The sequence below is a fragment of the Chrysemys picta genome, chromosome 8 (assembly GCF_011386835.1).
Source record: "Chrysemys picta bellii isolate R12L10 chromosome 8, ASM1138683v2, whole genome shotgun sequence".
Classification (NCBI taxonomy): Eukaryota; Metazoa; Chordata; order Testudines; family Emydidae; genus Chrysemys; species Chrysemys picta.
Window position 1 is genome coordinate 85,585,556 of NC_088798.1, and position 19,969 is coordinate 85,605,524.

The following is a 19,969-nucleotide window of genomic DNA, read 5'->3' on the forward strand; positions in this document are numbered from 1 at the left end:
TTCGTTAGCAAGAGTCAGGCTAACTGTAACCCTAATAACGCGAGATTTGTAGAAGCGAGGAATGTGTGAGGCGAGTGGGTAAGAACTGTGTGAGAAGTTGTTGCGACCTTGTGTAGATAATGTGTAGATAATATGGAATGTAGACTAAGAGTCTACATTAGTGAGCAAAACAAGATATCAGAATGACCTATGTATAAACAAAATGCAGCTGTTGCTCATTATTGTCTGTAACAAAAGGTATAAATGCTTGCTGAAATTGTTTACCTGTTGAGAGACCTGCTTAGCTCTCTCCCTCTATGCAATTGATAGAGAGAAAGAAAATAAAGTATCTGATTTGCTGTACCCAAACAAAAAGTGAGAACTCTGTTATTCTCCGACAATTTGGGGGCTCGTCCGGGATACTTTATTTTCTTTCTCTTGAGTGTTACCGGAAGACACCCAGAGTACTCTGCGAAGTCTTTTTGTCTCAGGACTCGAGACCTTGATTAAATGGCAAAAAAATAAAATAAAAAAAAAGACTCTGGTTTAGCTGAAGCTGCAGCTAAATTAAGAAGCTGTAGTGTTGTTATACAAGAGAAATCATGCTGCTTATAAAATTTTAGTGTAAGGCTTGTAAAATTGGAAGAAAATAGTTTTTTACAACTATGATGTAAAAAAAGGCTAGTTTTATTACAAATGCTTTGTGATTATTCAGGAGAAAGCAAATAACTTTACTGTTAGCTACAAGGCTTCAAAGGTGGGTATTTTAGTGCCAGGGCATCATCTCTATAAATGTTGACTTAGTGTTGAGCATCACAAGCAAAGACTCTGTTGACTCAGTGATTTTACGTCATTTAAATGTATCTGATAACTCACAGGAATAGTGTTGCAGGATTTAAGATACACTTAAAATATCCACTCACTGTAAGAGTCCTGATTATAAATATGCACTGTATATTTTGTCAGTCCTTTTTATGTTATGGTTATTTCACTCTAGTGACCTTAGGTTACCCATCACATTTGTCTTTTGACTGTTGGCAACAAATCAGGTTGTCTTTCTCACTACATATTTCCTGCCTGCTTCTGGAAGAGGTAGAAAGCTTCCCTTTGTAAGTCCGAGTCTGTATTCTCCGACAGATAAAGTAGCAGTCTCTGGTGGTCCTAAACAAACCCAGTTTTTAATATGAGAGAGGTCACAACAGGGAAAGCATACAGAAAATCAGTCATGTTAAGCCATTACTCAGCCTCCTTTTATAAACTTGAAATACAAAAGGAAAATAAATATTACTTGACATTCAGGGAACTTAAGTTTGAATTAAAAGTTCTTGGCCAGAGTCACTGAGTCAATGGGCCAAATTCATCCTTGGTGCAACTCCATGAAGACAGTGCAGTTGCACCAGGATGGTTTTGGCCCACAGCCATTCATTTTTTTGTTATTGCCTTTTCCCTGGTAGCAGGCACTTTCACATTAAAATTATAATAGATAGGCAACAGGGTTACATGTACTGGAGCCTTTATCCTGGAAGAGGGTGAGTTCCAACAACTCTCACTGAAGTCACTGGGAGTAGAGAATACTCATCACTTCCCAGGAGTCTTCAGGACCTTATGGGAGTACGCAGCGTTCTGCCGGCGTGAGACTTGGGTGTGGCAGTTGCTCTGCTCTGTGTTAGGCATACTATGAATGCTAATATTACAACGCAGTGGGAAGTCATCAACCACAGTCTCCTTTGTAATAATTTGTCCCCTTTAAAAGATTGCCTTGTGCAACCGAAGAATTTAACATGGAAGGCAGGAGGAAAAAAGATAACAGAAACTATATAAAGTAGAAAAAACAACAGTGCTGGAGCCTGAATAGAAACTGAGCTATGAATACTAGTTCGAGTCATGTTGGAAAACCTTTTGATGATACAGTCAACAGTTTCCCTGGCAATGAGTCATTTTAGGTCTCTCAAATAATATTAGTTTGCCAGAATAAAGGAAGCTTGACAGAAGTAAATGCCTCTGCTAAAAAAAAGGGGGGGGGATATTTTTTGTCTACTAAATGTGCCCTTGTTATACAATTTGATGGCATTTTTTTCTTTTCTGTTATTTTTAGACTTTGGGGGTGGATTTTCAAAAATGCTCAGTAATGGCCTAACTCTGTTAACCCCGAAGTCAATGGTAAAACTTCTGCTGACTTTAATAGGAGCTCAGTTAGGAAAATGCTGAGCGCTTCTGAAAATCCCACCCTTAACAGTTTTCTGTTCTAGGTCCTTGGGGAGATTCATAAAATCCAGATTCAGCAGGAGTGAAAACTTGCAAATTCCACATGGGTATTGGGTGGGAAGATAGGTATATTTTCAGGAAGAAGCTGCGTTAAGAACTCAGTTGTATCTCAGTTGTTCACAGTAGTGACTGAGCTTTACGTTACAATCAGTCACATCATGAATGTGATAAGAAAGTAACATGCAGCTGTACAGGAGGTAGCAAGAGAGTTAAACCAACTCACTTTGACGTTAAGCATTAGCTCACCATTCCTGGACTCCTACTGACCATATATGGACAGCAGTGGTTCTAAAGAACCATTGCTGATGTGTGGATGTAGTTCTATCATGAACCAGGGCTGAGTTTAAGTAATTCTGTAAACTGAGCCAAGCAATCACAACAAGTGTGCTCTAGAGAATCTCAAAATCACATGAACATCAGGAATGTGTGGAATTCCTATGTGGAATCAAGTATGTGAATTCTGTTTATTTTTGGCCCTTTAGACTGTTCTGGAATAAGAGAATGAAGGAGAGAATTTCCAATACATCTGTTAGTCTTTAAGGTGCCACAGGACTCTTTGTTGCTTAATTCGTGTACAGTCATCCACCAATCAATTTCAAGTATATGGGCTGAATATCAGAATAGGCACAAAGAAGTGGATATATTGGTATTCTGTGGTGTTGCTAAGAACATTTTTCAGAGCATTCAAATTGTGGGAGGTTAATTTAATTGAGCAATAAAATAAGAGGGTAAATGGGAAAGAGACACAAAAAAGAAGAGGAAGAAATTGATGAAAAGTTTGAGAAAAGAGATAAGCCATGGTAAATGAGAAGGTGTGTGACCTAAGGGAAGAAGAGATTATAGGAAGAACATAGGAATAAGAGAGTGAGAAAAAATATATATGGAGGAAAGAATTCTAGAAAAGAGAGAGGCATAGGACATCCATCATTTAAAAATTCAGGCTTGTAAGTTTTATAGAGCAAAGTTTGGGGGCTGATACTTCAAATATTCATAAATGGTCAGGGTGACAAAATGTATATGAGAGTGATGGGTTACAATTTCACAAAATTAGGCCAGATTCTAGCACACAATTCCTTTTCCCTACTCACCACCCCTGTAATTCTAATGAGATTGCATGGTTTAATCTCAGTAATTTGCTTTAAAAATGTGTTGGTTGGTTTCTCTAAGCATTTAATTATCATAATTCTGTGCTATAGAGATAGAATCCCTTGAAATTTCAGTCCATTAATTAAAGAGATTTTTTTTTATTAAATGCTTATTGAATTTTTTAATTGAAAAACATTAATGTTTCATTATACAGTATTCAGAGTAGCAGCCGTGTTAGTCTGTATCCGCAAAAAGAAGAACAGGAGTACTTGTGGCACCTTAGAGACTAACAAATTTATTAGAGCATAAGCTTTCGGATGCATCCGAAGAAGTGGGCTGTAGTCCACGAAAGCTTATGCTCTAATAAATTTGTTAGTCTCTAAGGTGCCACAAGTACTCCTGTTCTTCTTTATACAGTATTGTCATTTATAAATGGGTATGATATCACAGGCAAAACCAAAGGTATATGTAGAAAATTTCATATTACCAATTTATTAGTATTTAAATCACGTGGGCAACGTGTGGCCCGGGCCACAGGGACGTGCTGGCCACTGCTTCCCGCAGTTCCCATTGGCCAGGAATGGCGAACTGCAGCCCCTGGAAGCTGGGGGCAGCCGTGTAAATGTAAACAAACTGTCTGGCGGCCTGCTAGCGGATTACCCTGATGGGCTGCATGCGGTTGCCCAGCATTGATTTAAATGCTATGATGATGTGCTCCAATGCTTTGAAACACCTGGAGATAGAAAGATATCATGTAAGTCATATGGAAGAATTCATTAAAATAATAAAAACAATCAGACAAATGCTACTAGTCACCTAATACTATTATGCCATTTGCAGTGTTATGAGTAGAAATGAAGGCTTTTTACAATTGAAATTTCAGTTGCACAAAGGATCTTTAACCCCTTCAATAAGGTGACCTAGAGACTGTCAATTCCTTTTCCCCACAGCTAATTTCAAATGAGAATTTGAAACCTAGATTGCTTTTTTTTTATTCTCCCTTGATACACAGCCAAATGACTCCTGGTAAATTGCTGAAATTTAAGGAAAGTGATAGGAGAGATTAAACTTTGGTTGTTTATACAGTATTTTAAGATGCAATACCTAAGTTGCAGTTTGACTTCTAAATGACCTTAAAACTCACAAGACAGAGAAGAGCCTTGGTATTAAAACACTCTGAATACTAAGAAGGATACAAGGTGATGTAGCATGGAGAACTCTAGAATGAAACAGACATTAAATTATGCAGACTTTTAATCTGCTCAAGTTAATATACTGAACTATTTACAATACTTCACTATAGCATTTTGCTGAAGGTTCTGTAGTCAGGACATGGTGACTGGCTCTTCAAGACCAATAACTTCTCTGTGTATGCATAGAATGGCTAAAGATGTGGTGCCTACACTGTTATTGATGTAACAAATTTATTAGAGCATAAGCTTTCGTGGACTACAGCCCACTTCTTCGGATGCATCCGAAGAAGTGGGCTGTAGTCCACGAAAGCTTATGCTCTAATAAATTTGTTAGTCTCTAAGGTGCCACAAGTCCTCCTGTTCTTCTTTTTGCGGATACAGACTAACACGGCTGCTACTCTGAAACTTGTTATTGATGTGTTATTCCTCTCTCCAGTCCTCTGGTCTCTCTCAAAGTCTTATAGTAGAATATTTTCACCTTCTTTAGCTGACTTCCTTCAAACAATGATGATAAGGTTTTGAACTATTCATTCCCAGTTTTGTAAATATTCTTCCTCCTTTTATCCTTAATTTAACCTGCCATCAAACCCTGATAATTGAATCAAAACTGAACGCCAGCATAGTACTGCAGCTCTTCAATTCAGAGTGTTCTTTCATGTTTTTCATGGTTTTAGTTTTTGCAATTTGTCAATGCAATTCTTGAGGGAAATTACACCGGGACATTTCAAACTCAAAGGAAAGTTGGCCCAGTCAGCTCTGGATTTACAACCAAGTTTAAGCACCATTCTTAAGTACAGTGGCTGTGTCTACATTGAGCTTTTCTTATAATCTCTCACGGTTGAATTACTACTTTTGCAGCCCCACAGATGGTAGCTATTGGGAAGAAGAAAATACCTATGCTAATCTAACCCACTGTTGCTGTCCTGAGATACATCAGTAATAATATTTTCCGAGGGTTTATTTTAATTTTATGTATGTTGGAGATTGTGGATGGATATTATTGCTCTAATGTAAATTTCTTTTGGCATTTCAAATACTTCTATCCAATATATGAACCAGTACTGTCTGCCTGAGCTAGCGAGAGAGAGAAAACAATGACAGAGTTTGGACCTAGCCAGAAATTCTGCCGGATCAAGGCCTGGTTGGCTTCTGGCCCCATAAGCCTGAGCCACCTGCTTTACCCCAAAACAGTCAATGAAAGACAAAATAAAAAAAATATTTCTGATATTTGTCCTGTATGTAGGAATGATATAAAATGTCCCTTGATATTTGGTTCCATCAATATTCAAAACCCTTTCCCCCAAATGTAAGCCATTTATAACCGGAGACCAAATAAGATGCACAGTAAATGTAAAGAAGGCAATGCTATCTAACGGTGCACGAAGCATAGAACTTCGACCGCAGTTCTAATCCCCATTCTGCCATTGATTGGTTGGGTTCATTGTTTTGCACTGGGAAAGTCATTTATCATCTCTGTGAGCAAAATTCTGCTCCCATTATACAACTGTAAGGCCTTGAGTGCACTGGAGATTAGCCTTGATTACAGCTATCAGTGATGAGCAACACCAGCGAAAACCTCTAGCACAGAACACCGGAGTGCACCGGAGTGGCTTATTCCAGTTTCAAAGGGGTAAACGGCACAGCCACAAGTTTCAGTTTATAGCCAGTTTACATTACTGGTTTGTACTGGTGCAGATACATAGATGGCTGAGAGGCCTTTTCTGCATTGGGAATACCTCAGGGGAGTCATTCTCAGTTTACAGAAGTATTGCAGAGAACAGATTTTAGCTCTGTGTTTTAGTAACCTCCCTTCTTCACTTGCCTGCACCTCACTACAGTTTTATGCAGAATAATCAGTGAATAATGTTTGAAGAGTGCTTTGAAGATTTAAACTGCTAACTACTGTTACTAACTCTTCTACACCCAAAGCTGTACATGCAAAGTTGTGTTAGATGTTGCTGTGATCCTCTCCCATCCCCATCAGTTTGAGGAGTTCCCTGAAGGGCAGGCAGAACTGGCTTGCATAAATCATAAATCTTTGCTTAACATTTGAACTAAATCTGGAAGCTCAAATGATTTGGCTAACGTTTTGTTTCCTTAATTTTCTTCCGCACACATCTGCATAAATACTGCAGACACAATAGCCCCCCTAAGAAAGGATGGTCTCATGAAACTTGTGGTGTGGCTGGGTGCAGGAATTACTGGAGATCACATATTGTTCTCATGAGATTTTCAGCCTCACATTTACAGACCCAAGTGCTTTGGACCTACATCCAAACTTGTGAGTTCTTGTGGATTCTGAACATCTTTGGCTTGTCTTTCCATGTAACTGGTATCCTATGGGGCACTTCACTAGAATGTCTTGACAGAGAGACTTTCTTTCTCTGACCTGTTTTCTATTATTCAGCAAAGGTTTAGTTATATCAGGGGTCGGCAACGTTTGGCACGCGGCGCACCAGGGTAAGCTCCCTAGCGGGCCGGGCCAGTTTATTTACCTGCTGACACGGCAGGTTCGGCCGATCGTGGCCCCTACTCGCTGTGGTTCGCCGTCCCGGGCCAATGGGGGCGGCGAGAAGCGGCGCGGGCGAGGGATGTGCTGGCCGCGGGTTCCCGCCACCCCCATTGGCCCGGGACAGCAAACCGCGGCCAGTGGGGGCTGCATCGGCCGAACCTGCCGCGTCAGCAGGTAAATAAACTGGCCCGGCCCGCTAGGGTGCTTACCCTGGTGAGCCGCGTGCCAAACGTTGCCGACCCCTGAGTTATATCATAATTGTTGCTGACACCACAAACAATATGTACTCTCCTAATTACTGGCTTTTTCTGCATGATAGTTGAATTTTCTGCCATTGTACCATTTATACATAGCTGAAAATGAATACAATTTTAAAAGAATTAAATGAGATGCTTTGCAGATATTGATAACTGCTATGTACTACTGTAGGAACTGGGTAGGTCTAGTTAGTTACCTGTTGGTCACAAAGGTGAGTAGAGGGCACTCTTATGCATCTTTGCACAGGGGTATGTTATTAATAGCTAGGGAGGAGAGATGAGTGGGAAATGGTTTTCTCATCCCAGGAGAGTTTTTGACATTTAAAATGTGTTCCTTGTCCCAAGTCAGGACAAGTTAAAATCTAGATTTTTTTTGATCAGATGAATCACAATATTTTGTTTTACTTTTGGTCTTTTTACATTTTAAAACTTTTTAAATGTATAAATACACTAACATTTCTAAACAGAAAGTTGTTTCAATGTGGAAAATAAAACTTTTCCTTTCAACAATTTTGAAACTTTTTTTTCCAGTTGGCAGATTTGTTGAAACAAATCCTTTACCACAAACCATTTTGGTTTCAACAAATTGCCATTTTCTGATGAAAAAAGTATTTCATTGGAAAAATCCCACCAGCTCTACTAGGGAGCCCTGCTCCAAGCTCGTACCTCTACTGCATGATAGCTGCCATGCATAAGTCAAGGTCTGGGTAAACAGACCCTTGTTCAGGATTAAGTGCCCAAGGACCTGTTTCTGTAAACTTTACTCATGCAAACAATCCCACTCAGGACTCAGCATGAGTAAGGGTTGCATAATTGGGCCATCAGTGAACTTCCACACACAAACATTTTTAGGAAGCAGCCAATCAGACAGGAACAAATGGCTGAAATTATTTATATAACCACCATCACTTCAGCAAACATGTATTTTTACTTATTTTACAATCAGACACTGATTGAAACCTGCATGCTTAACTTTTCTTTTCTCCAATTATGAAGTCACTACCAATATTTGCAAAGTTACAATATATGAGTCAGGGAAATTGTTTTCATTTTATATTTCTGTTTTTTATTTTCAGAATGATTTATATTCTGGGTTAGTTATGTATGATCTCTGTAATTCCATGATAACAGCCACTTAATGATCCTGGCTGAACCATACTCTTCACACACCTAATGTTTAGAGATAGTTATTGTTATTTCAATTTTTAAATTCCTGGGGCATTCAGATTCTACTGTGATGGATGAGGTATGTAAAGATAGCCACCCATAAAGAGAATTTAAAATCACCTGGCTATGTTAAAACTGAGCAAACCATTTTAAATTAGATTAATTGATTCTTTCATATACTTCATCATTTTGCTTGACCATCTGAGTTTTTTCTTTAAGGTGAATTTAGTGAGGAAAGGTACTAGATTGACAACATTGTGCGATATGGGCAGCAAAGTAGTAAGTTGTGCCAATGAATTTCAGTGTTATTTTAGGTTACAGGCAAAGCACAATTGTCATCCCTTTTTCCAATACTAGTGTCTCATTTTGACACTAATGTCTGTGCTCTGCTGAGTGGTAGCAGATGTCCAAGGACTTGTAGGTCAGGTTTCAAATGGAGGAGAAATCATTGATGTGGAGTCTGGGTAGATTCTAAGTGTAACTTGTTTTATTTAAACATATACACCAGTCCTGAAAACGGTAGTCAGACAACATGCAGACACGCTTTCTTTTAGGAATTGCAGTCCAACACCAGTGCCCAGTTTCCAGGGATCAACTCTGCCTCAAGAAGAGCCTCTAATCAGAGACCATGTATGAGAGAAAGCTCTCTTGCTGCTCACACAGCTTGCATTCCAAAAACTATGCATAACAAAAATTATGCACAACTCACCATGTCTTCCCAAGATTGCTCAGACATTAAGAGAAAGAACTTGAAAGATTATGTATTACAATGTCACTTGGCTACATCTGTCGTAACACCATTATTTATGATGTTGGAAACCAGATTCTGCACTGAAAAGACTACGGCTATGCCAATACTACAGGGATTATAGCAGTGTAGTTATAGCAAGCAGGTGCTTGAGGCGGCCACTCCGGAGAGGGGCGGCAGGTCCAGCTATTCGGCGGCAATTCAGCGGACAGTCCCTCACTCCCGCTCGGAGCGAAGGACCTTCCGCCGAATTGCCACCGCAGATCGCGATCGCGGCTTTTTTTTTGGCAAGCAGGTGCTTGGGGCGGCCAAAACCCTGGAGCCGGCCCGTCCATATCTAATCTTGTAGTGTAGCTGCAGCCTACAGTGATGGAAGGCATTTTTCTGTTGCAGTAGGAACACCACCTCCCCAAGTGAGGGTTGCTAGGTTGAAAGAAGCATTCTAGCTAGGTTGACTGAAACATTCTTCCATAGTCCTAGCTGCATCTACACAACAGTTAGGTCGGCATAGCTATGAGATGTGGATTTTTCACAGACCTTAGTGCCATATCTACGTTGACCTAAATTTTAAGTGTAAACTAGGCCTAAATCCCAGAGAAGTTAGTTGAACATGCATTCCCATCAGTATTTGGCATCTTCAAAGAGAGGGACCAATCAGTATTGGTTGTGGTGGTAGTTTCTTAATGAAATAAACACAGACCAAAGAGCAGCGAGATGGTAAAATCTCTTTATTCAGTTACTGGTCTTCTGTTCATTGTGATCATACTACAGAAATCACAGAAACATTGAGTAAAATAGAACAGTTCAGCTCCAAGAGGTGGGTGTGCATATGCCTGGGTGAGAGAGGTACAGTACAAGTAGATGAGAAAGGATATTGGTATGGACTAGAGCTGGTTGAAAGTTTTCTCACTAAATATATTTTTGATGCCAAGTGACTTTTTGACAAAACTGAAATTTCAGAGAAAACTAGACGTATTTATTTATTTTTATTGGTTTTTGGCAACCAAAACCAAGACATTTTCAGATTTCAATGAAAACCTATACAGTTTTGAAGAAATCTTCAGATAAAAACAAAAAAAAAAGTTTTTTTTTTTATTTTCATCCTTTTTTGTGGGTTAGCTAATCTGTTGTTATCTAACGGGCCTTAACTTCCATGCTGAAACTGCACACATTTGCTTTTTATGACATATGAAATCTTCTACAGCTCCACTGCTAATAAACTGTTTTAATGAGTTTAAGAACTGAAAATAAAAGTTATATACATGGTTATATTTTATGACACAGAGTAAGGATTTCTAAAGGCTGACTCAAAACCTTCTCCTTTATTAAGCAACCTATGTTTCCTTTGGATTCATAATTAGAATTTAAAAAATGTGGCTTCAGCATTTCCATAAGGTTGGTCTGTTTAAACCTTTTTTGCCCCCAGAATAAGAGCATTAGCCAGCACAAGCTGGATGTGCAGCTGTGGTAACCCCTTTCCCCCCCCCCCAAAAAAAACAACCCAACCCAAACCCCACCACCAACCTAAGATATTAGAATGCCTAAGGAACAAGATGGGAGAAAATACAGAAAAAAATGCCATTATATGAACAAGGCACTGGGTCTTATCTGGAATATGGTGTGCAGTATTGGCTGTTCCATCTTGAAGGACATTGAAGAATTAGAGGGGGCTCGGAGACATTAAGTAAAATTATTATGGCTGTGGAAACTTTCATATGAAGAGAGATTGAAAAGATGGGCCTTGCTTACCTTAGAAAGCAGATCAATAGGAAGGATGATAACCATTTATAAAATAATAAATGGTCTGGTAATTGGAAGCATCTTTTTGCCTTTCGTTAGCTTGAAATTGTTCTATGGAAGTTTCTTATTCAATTATAATATAAAATGCATAATTAATATAGTTCAAGTGCTTTCCATCTGAGGGCCTGAATGTGCTTTATATATATTAATTACTTAAGCCTCACAACAGTCCTGCAACATACTGTATATAAATATTATCTTTTCTGAGGCACATGAAGTTGAAATGACTTGCCCAAGGCAAACACCAATGCAAACAGAACCTCAGAGTTCTGAGTTTCAGTCCTCTACTCTAATCATTAAACTGCACTACTCTCATTGAGTCTGTTTCATAAACTTTAGGTTATAGATCTGGTTCTCCACTGCGTTACTTCATTTTCATGTTAGTGTAACTTGAGATGTATCTGGCCCACGCATGCATAGTTTCCAAACTCTTGCACAGTGTAAATAATTTGTCCTATCACATTTACCAATCTCTTTCACAATTCTGAAAAAATGTGTATTAATTCACTTTGATTCTTTTCCAATGAATTGATGCCCACCTAACCTAACCTATCCCATCACTTAGGGTTACTTACTTCCTTACTTACACAGAAAATACCCATTGGTTCTAACAGGAGTTCTGATAGTATTAATGAAATCTAAATGAGAGAAAAGTGATATAAATAGAACAAAAACCCTGCAGAAATGTCTCTGAAATGAAATTTTTCCCTTTGCTGAGCATTAGTGTGCTAACTAAGCAGCCAGAAACTTTAGACAGAAGGAGAGGGTGGTGACTTCATTTCTTCAGGAAATAAATGAAAGGACACAGACAAATTAACAGTGAGGGTAATTATCCATTGGAACAATTTACCAAGGGTAGTGGTGGATTCTCCATCACTAGCAATGTTTAAATTAAGGTGGGTTTTTTTGTTTGTTTTTAAATAAGATATGCTCTGTTTCAAAAGGGGAAGTTCTCTGGCCTATGTTGCACAGGAGGTCAGAGTAGAGGATCACAGTGGTCCCTTTTGGCCTTGGAATCTATGATCTGCATTGCTTATTTATATGCGGAGCCCCTGAAGAAACAATTCTGGACAGAAGTGACTACTAAATATCTAGTATGTTTAAATGTAAAACTTTAGAGATTCAGGAAAGTCTGCCCTTAACAAACACAGACACGAAAAGTTAGTCCTATTTGTACCTGCTTCTCTTCAAATGCTCTTATGAGCTCTGGTTAAGTGGTTTGGAGGATTGCTTCCTCCTGCTGGCTTCAAAGCCCTTCTGTCCAGGAGTCAGTACAAAGGGTAGCCACTTAACAGATTTTGCACCTTACTGTAACACCTTATTATTTCAAATGCACTTACACAGCATGGGCCTGTAAGGACCTGATTCTGCATCCTTACTGTTGTAACATTTACTCATGTGAGTGGCTCCATTGACTCACATGGGCTGTCTTAACACTTTATCAGGATAGGAGGCACTATTACTTCACATTAGTACTCTTAAACTCTTGACATCTAAACTAAAATTCAGTGTTGCTGAATCTTGCAATTTTACTGGGAATCTTGCAATAGCTGATATTTTTCTTCAAGGCTCAATTGCTGGAGGAATGTGATTTCTTGAGAAACTCAGCTTGCATTAAAAAAAAAAGTTTCTAGTCTTCATGGTCACTGGGAAACAAATGAAAATGTGGCCCGAATGTAATCTAAATGCTGAAAAACCAAGATGAGAAATTTATTTTTAAATGTTATGATTTTTAAGCCAATCACATGATTTTGGGGACCTGACTTATGATTTTTTAATGTTTTGGCTTAGCAATACTGAAAACTAACTTCCAGCATTTCCAATTCTAAGGCCTGACCTGTGTACATTTTTTATAGTGGTATGAATATTTCAGTGAGGAGAGTGATTTTTTTAAAAATAGTTATATCAGTACAACACCTAGTGTGGATAGAATTATAAGGCGCATTATACCAATACAGATTATTCCTATTCCTGTGCAGGAATAGCTATATTACTATGAAGCACCATTATACTGATACAATTGCATTCATATTGGGAGGGTGGGAGAGGTGTGTGACACCCTGTACCCCATGTTCACTACTTTTATATGGTTATGATATATTTTGTACAAAGTATGCCTTGGGAGTACCATTTGAAAACTCATAATCTACTGAATATTATTATCCTGTTGAAATGTGTGCAACATCAATGCAATGATACCTCATAAGGCATACTTTGCATAAAATGGTGAACATGGGGTACAGGATGTCACAGGGGGTTGGGCGTTTTAACTGTACTGGTATAGATAAAGTGGTACAATCTGTGTGTGCAGACAAGACCTTATTGGTAGGAGAGCTTCCTTTATAAGTTGCATAAGTTTGCAAGTTTAGTCACATCGTCCTCCTTGAAGAATAGGGAACATTATTATGCACAGTGTTCTAGATGGAGTCTAACAAATGCCTCATAAAGTAACAGCATCAATTGTTTGGTTCTGCAACTGCTAATATAAGTAAGTATTCTGTGTTCTTTTCCCTACAGCTTTGCACCGAGCCAATAGTTTCCATGACTTTTCCACACTAACCCCCCCCAAATCCTTTTCCTGTTCAGTGTGCTGTATAATTGTCCCATTTAGCACACTTTCTCTGGCTCAGTTCCTTGCTTCCAGACTAATTATTTTGCAATTATCTGTGCTGAACTGCTTTTGCTATCTGTTGGAGCAATCACTTAAATGATTCAAATCCTTTAAATCAGGTTGCATTGTTCCTCCTTATTTGTTCTGCCTCAAATTTTAGTATCATCTACAAACTTGGTGAGCTTGTTTTGAATGCCGGTGTTTGCATTGTTTCTGAAGGGAGTACAGGAAAGTTAATGAAAAATTGTATTGTTTATTTTGGGGCTGTCAGTTTGCATGGAAGTATTTGACCCCAACATTTTAGTTCCAATCAATTAGTTTCCATGGTGACTATATTATTGCAATAGAAGACACTTATATGAATAATCTATCTTGGTAGCTACGGTATTCCTGTCATGGGGTCTGTATATCGTGTTCAGGTTCAGCAGCTAAAGGATTAACAAAGCATCTGCCTTCCAGCTCATCCAGAGCCCCAACAGCTGTGCAGATGAAAGGGCTGCAAGGCAGAGGAGTGTGGTGGCTGCTAGGAAGACTGGTGAGAAGCTGCCAGACAGACCAATGCACCTAAGAGGGAGACACTGGGGAAGACTACAGAGGTAGGAAGTAGTTCAGTGAACCCCAAGGAACTAGTCCTGGCTATTCCAAACCAAGAGCCCAGCTGGAATGCAGTGAATGGAGTGGGGGGTTGGCCTGGGATACCCTGCCTAGCCCACCCAGGGACTCTTCCAGAAGATGGCCCTAAACCAGGAGAACTAGGGCTGATTTAGCCCTCATTGGAGACACAGAATGTCCATTTCCCCAGTATGCTAAATTATTACTATTATTCTAAATGTCACAGAGACCTTTGAGGACCCAGCCAGGAGAGGGCTTGGCCCAGAAAAGGACTTGACAAATCTAGAGTTGGGTGCGATGGAGCTTGGTGGGTGTAGCTCCCTGCAAGGGGACGCTAATGAATAAAGACCCCCATGTTACAGTTACATCTGCTTCCTACAGAGATTAAGCTTTAATGCCTGTGAAGTAGTTTTCCTTTTTCCATTGCTAAGATAAGGCTCTCCCTAAGGACTTCAATGATTACTCTACACTCAGAATGAAATTCCCCCCTGTGTAGAGAGGTCTGTGCATTTGTAAGCTCTGAGGCTGTAGGAACTGACTCAAACATTCCCTTGTAAGCTGGTGTGCTAACATCGTTTTCAGGAAACTTTCTCCAGCTAAGCAACAGTAGCTTAGGGGTGAATTCCACATTACATTGATTTTATTCACTAGAGAACTCTCCTTCCTGTTCCATTAATCTCAGTGCGGTGTTAATTTAAAAATGTTGTTGGGACAACTAAACCTTAGTGTAGGATGGAAACTGAGAAAGACAAGGTATAAAATAGACCTTAGTTAAACAACGGCTTAACTGATTACCTGTACCACCTTTCCTAGGGTACTTTTAATTTCAATTAATTAAACAAAAAGGATTCGAGCATTGAAGGTATGTCCCAAGATAGATGTGCCAACAGCTATGGCCTAACTTGTCTTACACAAACTAGTGTAACAAGATGTGTTGCACAAAGAGACTGGAAAATTCCAGTCCCACTTACAAGAACTCAAAAAGTGGTGTTCTGACTAGATCGTGAGAGAGGACATTTGGAAGGACATTGTACATCTTCTGAAGAAGTATTGGTCACTATCTGATTAGTCCATGCTAGCACCTGGGATGTATCCTTTGGCCAATTTTATAGTTATACTTGCTCAAGTTGCATCAACATTCTGTTAGCTGCTTAAATGTCCAGTTTAAAGTTCATATAATTTTTACCAAGTCTGTCCATATTCTTTGATGCTCTTTAAACTTGTTTTAACAGTTCATTATACAATCAAAAGTCACTTCAAGAACCGTGCAAGAACAGCAGGTCAGAACAGTTATATAAATATTCCATTTCTGGTATCCTTGTTTTAACAATAATAGCTGGACCTTCATATGTATGGTGGAGGTGAGTCTTTACATTATTAACCAAACAGTTACATTTCTGATTATTCCACTGTGTGGTCAAGTGTCCATACAAACATACTGTTTGGTTTCAGTTCCTTTTATTTACTGCTGCTTTCAGCACAGTTGTATTTCACTAACACATAATATAAGCATGCTTGACTGCAAACATTAGCCTTCTTCAATTTGTCACTGTGATGTTTCTTGGGATGTCTAGGACTGTGGGCTACCTTGTTATCCCCTTGCCTTAGGGCACATCTTCACTACCTGCTGGATCGGTGGGTAGCGATCTATCTATCGGGGATCGATTTATTGCATCTAGTGTAGATGCGATAAAATCGATCCCCGATCGCTCTGCCGTCGACTCCGGAACTCCAACACAACAAGAGGCGGAAGCGGAGTCGAAGGGGGAGCGGCAGCGGTTGACTCCTCACAGCCAGGTAAGTCGACCTAAAATACGCAACTTCAGCTACGCAATTCGCGTAGCTGAAGTTGCGTATCGTAGGTCGACCCCCCACCCCAGAATGTAGACCGAGCCTAAGTGAAAAACAGACCTGCTGGTGCTAAATTAGATGTCAGCTCCCTGTCGCCCCAGTCTGTTAGCCACCCCAAACAATCTCCTCAGAAGCTCTGTTAGCCTTTCGCTTTGCCATGCAGGTAGCACTTGGTGTACTCCAGTTCCCAAACACCTCAGAAGCATCTTCCTGTAGTGTTCAGCCCCCGTCACTGGACACTCTCAGTAATTGCCAAGTCTGCTGTCTCCAAAGAGACAGTGTACACACAACTGGAAAGTCACCATTCAGGATTGGATCCTTTATAACAACGTAGCACTGTAAATTATTTATGATGAAAACAAATATAAGTTTATTAACAAAAACAGATTTACAGATTTAAGTGAGTATTGAGTAAGAATAATGGAAACAGAAATGGTTACAAAAAATAAAATGCTTATAAGAGACTAAACATAATGTTGACAGGCTACATTCCTTTGTCCAAAATAGCTTTTCACCCTTACAGTCCTTTTGCAGAGCTTGTTGATTTTCAATCCAGTCAGGATCCAGATTATCAGGAATACCACCAACACAAGTGTTCCTCAATGAAATGGAGAACTAAGGGTTTCTTTTAGAGTGGTAACCATGTTAGTCTGTATCAGCAAAAACAACTAGGAGTCCTTGTGGCACCTTAGAGACTAACAGATTTATTTGTCCTTCTTATCGTCCATAGTAAAAGACAAAATCTGCCCCAAAGAGCTTATAGTTGAAAATATCCTTTTGAAGTATATCCCCAGATAAGATTCTCCTTCCCCAGTTGCTGGTTCTTTGATGTGTCAGTGATGTGCTGATTTTACATCCCCCTATTAACTTGTTTTTTCCTGTTTACTTCACTTGCAAGGGCAATTCCCGTTGTACAACAGACCCTTGCTAGAATGCGCGTCTTTATAGTGTGAATTCGGTTATAGCGCGGGACCGCACATGTATCCCAAATTTAATTACCTTCATTGGAATCCATGGTAACGCGGTCCCCGCTATAACGCGGTTCCTGAGTTAATGCGGGACCGCGCATGGATCCAAAACCCTGCATTCTAGTGGGGGTCCGATGTACTTGGTTTCACAATGCTTAATTTACATTAGAGACAGGGATAGCTGAATAGACATGTTTTGTCTGGCAGAAGACCTGCTTGTCCACTCTACCTTGTTACAGACTTTACAGCATAACATCACACAGTATTAATACATAAATTTCACAGTGATATTAATGACCAGAGTGTCACTGGTTTTCATTGGCTACCTCACAAGACACTTTTTGGATAAACACTATTAAAACAGTGTATTAGGTGTAATGAGTTTGTCAGACCTAATAGGAGTTGCCAACAGAATACTGAACCTGTTTGCCGAGAGGTTTTTTAGGGTCACAATCTATTTAGCTAAAATAAATCAATATGAACACAATCCCTCTCTCCTAACAGGATTGCCCATGAGGTAAACTCTGGCATTAAAGTTTACAATATTTTGCTCACAGCTGCATCCCTTATGGCTGACTTCCCTCTTATACCCATTTTGTTTAGAATATTAGATTCCATCAAGGTCCCCATTTTACTACTGTATCTGGCACATCATATAAATATCAAAGTCTGATATTAATCTTATTACTATTTTCATTCATTCATTCACAAACAGGGAGAGGGGGAAGTCTCTTTAGGTGCATCAGCTTGCAAAAGGCTGCAGCAACTCTGAGTTTCCTCAGACTATGGAAGAAAATCTAGCCATTAGACTATAGATTTTTATTCTCTTAGCCCTCCATTCAATCTTTTCTAAAAGGACTTGATGCCTGGGCAATTCTTAAATAGTAATCATTTATAACTTGAGGGGTGGGAGGGCTTAGTTACTACAAAACTACAAAGAAGAAGGCCAAAATATGACTTGATAGGAAAACAGTCCAGGAATCTTAAACATTTTTAAGAGCTATTACATAAAATATTTTTTTGTTTTCTTTTTTAAACCAGGAGACTTTTGGACAACATTGTTAAAAAACAAAAAGAAAAACACAACCTCTTTCGTTCTAAAACTAATTGACAGGACAGTCTTCTCTGAGTTCTCTTAACCCATTTCCATCTTAAAAAACATATCTTGATTATTTGTTGTTGTTATAGCAATACCCAGAGGCTTCAACTGAGAACAGGACCTGGTTGTATTGGATACAACGCATATAGTGCCAGCTGCAAAGAGTTTACAGTCTAAATAGACCAGTCAGATGGTGGGAAGCTACTCTTCTATTTAGTACTTGAATTATTATTGTTATTGAAGAGATTACAGTAATACAATGATAAAATAACAAATGGTATTTCTCTTTTTAAAGTGATGATGTACAGAATAGAATAATTGAGTTTAAGGCGAGAAGGGACAACCAGTCATCTGGTCTGACCTCGTGTATATCACAGGCCATTAAACATCAGCCAGGTACCCTGATACCAAGCCCACCAACCAAAATTAGACCAAAGTATTAAGCCCTCAGGAAACTAAACTGTTGTGTGCCATGGGCAGAGAACAGGAGGGACCATTGTGCATCAATGTCAGAAACCCCTGAAATGGCAGAGAATTGAATTGGTGAGATGTATTCAGATGATCCTAGCAAGTGACTTGTACCCCAGGCTTCAGAAGAAGGTGAAAACCTACCACGGTCCCTGCCAGTCTGATCTGAGGAAAAATGAGTCCTTGGTAAGGGCTGATAGAGAGGATTACCCCATTCTCTGGCTTTACCCTCAGGACAATATCTTAGCATGTCAGGAAATAACTGTGATGTTACACCCCATATTCTTCTTAGAAATATTGTTATGATATGAATATGGCATAGCTAAGATATGTTTTATGCAAGAGAGATCATGTGAGGTATCATTGAAAAAGTTATGATCTACTGAATATGTTTATCCAATTTGTATTAGAGCTATTGATTAATCGCAGTTAACTCACGCCATTAACTCAAAAAAATTAATTGTTATTAAAAAAATTAATCGTGACTAATCGCACTGTTAAACAATTGAAATTTATTAAATATTTTGGACGTTTGTCTACATTTTCAAATGTATTGATTTCTATTACAACACAGTATACAAAGTTTGCAGTGCTCACTTTATATTATTACCAATAATATAATAATAATAACAATAATATTACCATACCAAAAGGACTGAAGGTAAAAAATCCATTGCAATCAACATACTACACTGAGTATGGTGAGAGACTGTGCCACACACTCTCAAAGAAACTGAGGAACCACCTGATCAGCATCCTGTACAGCAGACAGGAGAAGATCAAGAATGAGCTTTCAGAACTGGAGACTCTCATACAATACCAGCCTTCTACACAAACTTCCACGTGGCTGGACTTTACAAAAATGAGACAAGCCATTTACATTGCACACTTCACTTCTCTACAGAGGAAAAAGGACTGTAAGCTATCTAAACTAATACCTGCCACTGGGGGCTATAACAATGGTACCCTCAACTCATCTAACAACATTGTCAATCTTTCCAACCACACACTTAGCCCAGCAGAAGAGTCTGTCCTATCTCGGGGACTCTCTTTCTGTCCCACCATCCCCACGAATATGATACAGTTCTGCAGTGATCTGGAAGCCTACTTTCGTCGTCTCCGACTCAAGGAATATTTTCAACGCACCACTGAACAGTGCACTGACCCACAGGAACCCTCCTACCAACACTACAAGAAGAAGAACTCTGCGTGGACTCCTCCTGACGGTCGAAATGACAGACTGGACCTCTACATAGAGTGTTTCCGCAGACGTGCGCAGGCTGAAATTGTGGACAAACAACATCACTTGTCCCATAACCTCAGCCGTACAGAACGCAATGCCATCCACAGCCT

At 39.3% G+C, this 19,969-nt stretch overlaps 1 long non-coding RNA gene across 2 annotated transcripts in view; it reads left to right on the forward strand.

Annotated features, from left to right (window-relative positions):
- Positions 1-19,096, forward strand: part of LOC122173766 (uncharacterized) — an 87,249-nt gene extending 68,153 nt beyond the window's left edge. For both annotated transcript variants that reach the window (XR_006174540.2, XR_006174542.2), the window contains 2 exons: positions 14,078-14,214; positions 15,463-19,096. This is a non-coding gene — a long non-coding RNA (uncharacterized LOC122173766). The remainder of the gene's footprint in view (positions 1-14,077; positions 14,215-15,462) is intronic.
- The last annotated feature ends 873 nt before the right edge of the window (positions 19,097-19,969 follow it).